We start from the raw sequence: 6,794 nt of genomic DNA, 5'->3' as shown, positions 1-6,794 counted from the left end.
CGCAGGCCTCTCACCGTTGTGGCCTCTCCCGTTGCGGAGCACAGGCTCCGGATGCGCAGGCTCAGCAGCCATGGCTCACGGGCCCAGCCGCTCCGCGGCATGTGGGATCTTCCCGGACCGAGGCACGAACCCGTGTCCCCTGCATCGGCAGGCGGACTCTCAACCACTGCGCCACCAGGGAAGCCCCTCCCTAGGTTCTTTAAGCTGGTGAGAGAGTCTCAGATTTTCCTTATTTCTGATGACCTTGATAGTCTTGAGGAGCGCTGGTCAGGTGTTTTGTAGAATGTATCTTGATTTGGGTTGGTTTGATTTTTTTAAAAAATCATGAATAGACTGATGTTATTGGTTCCTGGGAGGAAGTCCGCAGAGTTAAGGTGCCATTCTTGTTACATCATATCAGAGGTACCAGCTGTCTACATAATTTCACCAATGATGTTAATCACATAGTGGAGGTAGCGTTTGCCAGGTTTCATCATGCTATTTTTTTGGGGGCGGGGGGCCACCCCTCACGGTTTGTAGGATCTTAGTTCTCTGACCAGGGATTGAACCCGGGCCCTCGGCAATGAAAGCACGGAATCCTAACCACTGGACTGCCAGGGAATTCCCTCACCGTGATATTTTTTAACAATAAAACTTTTCAAGGTAGATGTCAATAATAGGACTGTAGGCTTCATGAGGGCAGGGACTTTGCCTGTTTCACTCACCACAATGCACCTAGTGCCAAGAACAGTTCTGACACATAGTAGGTGTTCAATGAATTGAACTTGTTGAATGAAAAAGATCAATTTATATAAATTAATATATGGAATATGATAGAATACTAGCAGTCATCATAAGTATTTGGTAATATGGAAAGATGCTAATGATAAATTCAGTGCACAAAACATTAAAAAACAGTTTCTGTACATCCTATTTTCAGTAAAGTGTGTGTGTGTGCACGTGTGTGTGCATGTGTAGGAAAAAGACTAGAAGACTGTCGTCAAAATTTTAACAGGGGTCATTGGTTATTGCTGGGTGGAAGGACTGGGGATTTAAATTTTCTTCCTTGTTCAATATTTTCAAAATTTTTAACAATAAAAATGAATTACTTTGGAAATCAGAAAGAAAAATACAATAAATATGGAGAGAAGTTTTAACCTTCAAAAAGCTTCTGGAGCAAGGAAAACAGATGTTCCAATACAATGCCCAGCAACCACATTATTTAGCCATGTATTAGTATCTGTGAAGGAACTGAAATCAGTGGTGCAGTGCATAGAGGGTGTTGTCCTCAAAATTCTGCAGTGTCTAGGAAACAGGGTACACTAGGCACCATCTGTTTCTGATTTAGGGCATTAGAGTTGCAAGATCATGAGCTGTATCTTTGTTACTCTCATAACAAATTGTTTAAAGTTAAAAAAAAAAAAGAGTAAAGAGCAAAACCAAATGCACAGGATGCCAGAGTGAATGGCATTATTGTATGGTTCGCTTTCTCCTCCCTGGGGCTTTGCATTTTAAAAACACATGTTGTGGTTTTTCTATGATTATCTTCCCACTTCCTGTGTTGTATCTGCCTTACTGTAAATATCCTTTTGTATAGTCATGCTTTTCTTGTATCTTGCATGTGTGTCTTTCTTCATATTCACTAACTTTCTCCAAACTTCCACTGTATATTTTTTCTAATTTGTTTGAGTGCAGTGGTATTTTTATTCTCTAACAAGATTTTTAGGACCCTGGTTTCAAATCCTAGTCCCATCTTTTATTAGCTGTGTGATTTGGGGAAAGTCGCTTAACCTCTCTGAGTTTCCCCCCTTGGCTACTGGAGGACAATACTATATACCCACTGGAAGTGTTGCAAGGACTGGATGAGATTTAATGTAAATATGTAGAGGATCTATCCTAGTGCTAGTCGCAAACAGGGCACTTAACCGTTCGTTATCTATTACTTCCTTTTCCTCTTCCATGAACGCTCTGTACTGTGTCTCTCGCCATCTGTCTAAAATGCCAACACATACTAAAGGATCAAGTCCAAACTTAGGCTTTCAGGGTCCTCTTCAAATGAGGCCCAACCCATCTCACTGGTCTCACTGTCTTCCAGGCACATTCTATATACACACTACACTCCAAGCACACCAAATCACTGGCTGTTGCCTAAGTACACGTTACTCTGTCTTTTCTGAATGCCTTTATGCTTGCTGTTTTCTGTGCCTGGAAGTCTTTTGTGCTCCTACCTGACAAATTTCTTTGTGAAGCCTCTCTGACAACTTGAGGCCCCTATGCTCCCTTCCGACCACAGTAATTTGTTCAGACTTTTATTAATGCAATTCCTTATTCAAGTGTCGTATCAGTCACTCATTTACTTAACAAAGAGTTATCCAGCCCCTACTATGTGCCAGGCACTGAAATGCAACCTCTAGTTAAATTATAGATTCCATAATGACAGGAGTCTTGTCTTATTTCTCCCTCCCCAGTGCTTAGCACAGGAGAAAAGCAAACAATGTTTGTTCAACATTGAATAAAATTAGAACATTTCGTTTTCAATAATCAAATTGAAAATCATAATGCTACCAAGTACTTCCTCGTTTGCCTTTTAAAGGCAAAGATAAAAGACACATATTTTCTTTTACATGTAACATATTGTTATGCTTATTAACAATTCCAGGGGGCTCAGAAATATTCCTTTGCTTTGAATATTCTCCATCTGGAAGGGTTTAGCTAATTAAACCAAAGACTGCAGATGAGTTGGCCCCATTTATCTTCAAGGGATGAAATCTTTTTCTCTCCAGAGATTCCTCAGACAAATATCAAGGGTCAATGTTATTTTTAGTAACATATAGTTTTGAAAGTCTTAAAATTTTATTTTCAATTTCTAAATTTGGTAACACATACTTTTAAAAATCTTTTCATCAAAAAAAAAAATTAAATTTACTAGTGAACCTTAGCCTATACAGGAGCATTTGTATCAACTCTAGATTATGTTGAATTACCATACTGGAGGTTAAGTTAGCCATCAATCTACAAAAAAGAAGTTAGAAAAAAATTCTTTCTCTTTCCTTTTTTTGGTAAATGCAGGATTTCTGTTGGTGATAATATTCTGTGCAGATTGAATGGTGATTCAGAGAAAGCTATTATTATCCTTCATTTTGAGGGATTTTCAATTTTGATGATTATTTGTCACTATTTCTAAGTTTTCATTCTTGCCCCTACCCTCTCCCCTTCTCCATCCTCTCCTAAGGTACAGAAACATATGGGCGTTGCTTTCTTGGATTAATGTGGATCCCCCCTGTACACTCCACAGGACAATTATGAAAATTCATGTGAAAATTACATGCTGATTTCTTTGAGGTTCAGAGTGAAAACACTTTATAATTTCACACTAACAACAATGAAGAAATGACCACAAAAGCTGAGTTTTATGGACATAAATTCAAGAATTCTTTTCTCCAGTTGGAAATAATTTGTCCATCTCCTGGGTTATATCATGAGATTTAAACTGAAGGGCCCTGATAGGAAAGAGCTAACCTCATTTTTAGTGAAAAAGATATTATGCAAACTGATAACGCATAAAACAAATTTCATGGCTAATACTGCCATCTTTGCTAGGCAGTGTCAGCATGCACAATGGATTCAACTGAATTTCATATAAACTAAAAGTCAATAAAGAAAGTCAGTATGGGGCCAACGAACCCACTGAAGTTCTACCGGCCCTATGTGGGCGACGCCCTCTCTTGCATCCCTGCCTGGGGCTGCCTCCCAGCCTTTCTCAAGACTCTGACCTCCTCTTTTTCCATTTTCCTTCTTGGGGGACAAAAGGACCCAACAAAGCCAAGGACGGGGGGGTAAGGGTTGGCGGTGGAATTCAGATCACTGGGTTTAATGAAACAAACAGGTTCTGTGGTTATCACAGCCCCAAACAATAGATTTGATCAAATCCTTAGCTCCTGAGTGGTCTTTGGCATTTTACGGTGCCCCAGAAGTCTGAGGGCTGTCACCAGGCACTTTTTTCATTTTTCTTCTCTGAGGCCATCCTGGAGGTCATTCCTTCCAGTCTTCATCTCTGGGTATTGTCAGAGGAGGTTAGCCCAGTTTTGTAGCCTCAGGTAGAAATACTTCTGCTATCTTGGGCTTTGGTATTGTTAAGGAGGGCCCAGGCAATCCTTCACTGTGTTTTGAGAAAGATGTTACTAGGATACTGTTCACTGAACTTCTTTGGAAGGGTCCATGGGCGACACTGTCGATTTAGAACGATTATGCTCTGTCTATGCAACTGGTGTGTTTATCCTTTAGGGACCCTGTGCATTTTGTAATCCATCATTTTTCTCTCTTGCGTTGATTACCGGGAGGCTCTGAGCCAACTTTTGTCCCATCTGTCGCAAGGGCTCCACAATTTGCATCTTACTTCTATACCTTTGCTTTCCCTCATGTTTCTTATTTCCAATTTATTTGATCTTCCTCTAGTGTTTGCATTTTTATAAGCAGCCTTAAATTCTTCTGGCAAGAAGATAAGTTGTAGATAAATAAGTAAAATAAACATTTGTGGGTAGGAAAATTCGGAGAAAATGAGTTCTCTCAGGCAACAAACCTTGATAGGACTTAGGACTTAGGACTGCCACAGTATGGCATGGATTGTGTTAGAAAAGGCAATGCCCCTTTGAGTAACGTGGCCACACCTATGGTATGGATAAATATGTCAATGGATATATGAATTGCAACTAAGCCATGAAGCTCAGGAATCAGTGAATGAGTGGTAAAGCAGGAGTCTAGGAACGGAAATTCCTTTTTAACTTAGTTGTTGAAAATGATTAGACTCTCCTACAGGAGAAAAACTCAAGTGACCCAAAGGAAGTGATTCAAAGGGGATGAAACCAGAGAGTGGTGACAGAAGGCTAAAGATGGCGTCCCAGAGGGAAAGCGGAAAGTGCCAAGCAGGAACTGCAAAAAAAATAAAAAATAAAAAACAAATCCACATTTGTCGAAAGGCGAGTACATAAGCCGTCCAAACCAGGGTCACAAGCTCCCAGCAAAGTGGCTAGAATTTCTGCTGATGAATTGAAGGAAATTTGCAATAAGGAAAAATACACCCATCTGAAAAGAAATCCAGTTCATAAGGTCAGCCCAACCCAAAACAACATCAGTGAACAGGAATTTCGTTCTCTGAACAATACCAATCTTAGCGCTGCAGTGGCCAACTCATTCCCTTCCAAAGGGCACACAGTTCACACCTATTTTTGTACTGAAAATTCTACAGAGAACTTTTGAAAAAAGTGCTGCGCCGTCAGGAACCCTCAAAAAATGTGATTCTATTTCCTTGTACAGCTGCATGGTAGCACATGTCCCCTTTACTATGTTAGCAATTGCCAGCTTCACTAAAACTGCACAAATGGGGGTAGTGAAACTGCCAGTTACCTCATACACAGAAAGTCTCTCAGGGAAGGGAGACAACGTCATATTGTAATATTTTACATTTAAGTGCCCATAGCCTTTTACAAGGACAAGTAAGTAATACCGACCTCTTATAGATATGATGATCATAATAATTATAATAGCTCATACCAACATGATGCTTACTATGTACTAGACCCTGTGCTAAGCATTTAATACATATTAACTCATTTAATCTAATCCTCATAACACTTCCCTTTCAGGTAGTCACGTAAGATAACCCTGTATAAGCTTTCCCATGTTCAGAATGTCTAAGTGTGTATGTACGTCTCATTGCCATACACTAGCTCAAAATTTCCCCTGAGCCTGAATATTTATGAGCTCATTCCTTGGTCAAGTGGGGTAAGGATGTACCAGATGGCCGATTCATTGAATCCCTACTCTGTGCCTGTGCTTTGCTAGGCGTGTGTTATATCATGGAATCCCTAAAACAACCCTTTGAGGTGCTTTCTGTTAATAACTCCATTTTACATTTGCAGGAACAAATTCAGAAAGGTAAAGTACGGTCAGTGCCTTGCTGAAGATTACACAGCCAACAAGTGGCAAAGTTGGAATTTGATCCCAGAATTGTTAAGCTTTAGAATTTTAGTTATTAACCAAGATTCTGTATTGTCCCTCTGCTAGACTCCATTTGAGGGGGTGGGTGTCCCAACTGCTTTCAGGTTTAAAAGTTTAAGGTGTGTTGGAGCCTCCAGATTTTCAGCCGACTGGTCCTAAGTCATGGAGTTGGGGGCATCTGCAACTGTTTCTGTGGGACATCCTAACAAGAAAATGTGCTGATTCCACCATAAGAAACATACAGATGAGGGCCATGCCCTAGGGGTGGAGAAGCCCCAAGATAGAAGGGTCTGGGCCTCTGATGACTTTGAGGAAGAGAGCTGCTACACTGCGGTGGGGAAAGAAACTCTTCTCTTGTTTAAACCATGCTGTTTGCGGGGGTGGGAGGCAGGTCCAAGAGGGAGGGGATATAGGTATACATGTAGCTGATTCACTTCATTGTACAGCAGAAACTAACACAACATTGTAAAGCAATTATACTCCAATAAAAACAAAACAAAGCAAAACCAACAAAAAAACCCCATGCTGTTTGGTCTCTGATACCTGCAGATGGACCAAACTAATATACCCTCTAAAGGTTAAACTACTTATTTTGATCATCTCCTATTCAATGTCAATGTCACATTGTAAGATTTTACATTTAAGTCCCAGCATATTTTACATTTAAGTCCCTCCCTGTGGAGGAAGGAGGGATGCCCTGGGGTTATGGGGTTAGCCAAACACATGACACCTGACACTGGACAGATGAGACGGACAGCCATTTATTAGTACGTATACTCACAGTCTAGAGGAAGGGGACACTGCTCCATGCAGTACCA

Source organism: Lipotes vexillifer, unplaced genomic scaffold (assembly GCF_000442215.2).
Source record: "Lipotes vexillifer unplaced genomic scaffold, Lipotes_vexillifer_v1.1 scaffold977, whole genome shotgun sequence".
NCBI lineage: Eukaryota > Metazoa > Chordata > Mammalia > Artiodactyla > Lipotidae > Lipotes > Lipotes vexillifer.
The sequence above is the reverse complement of the archived record's forward strand: the minus strand, read 5'-3'. Positions refer to the sequence as shown.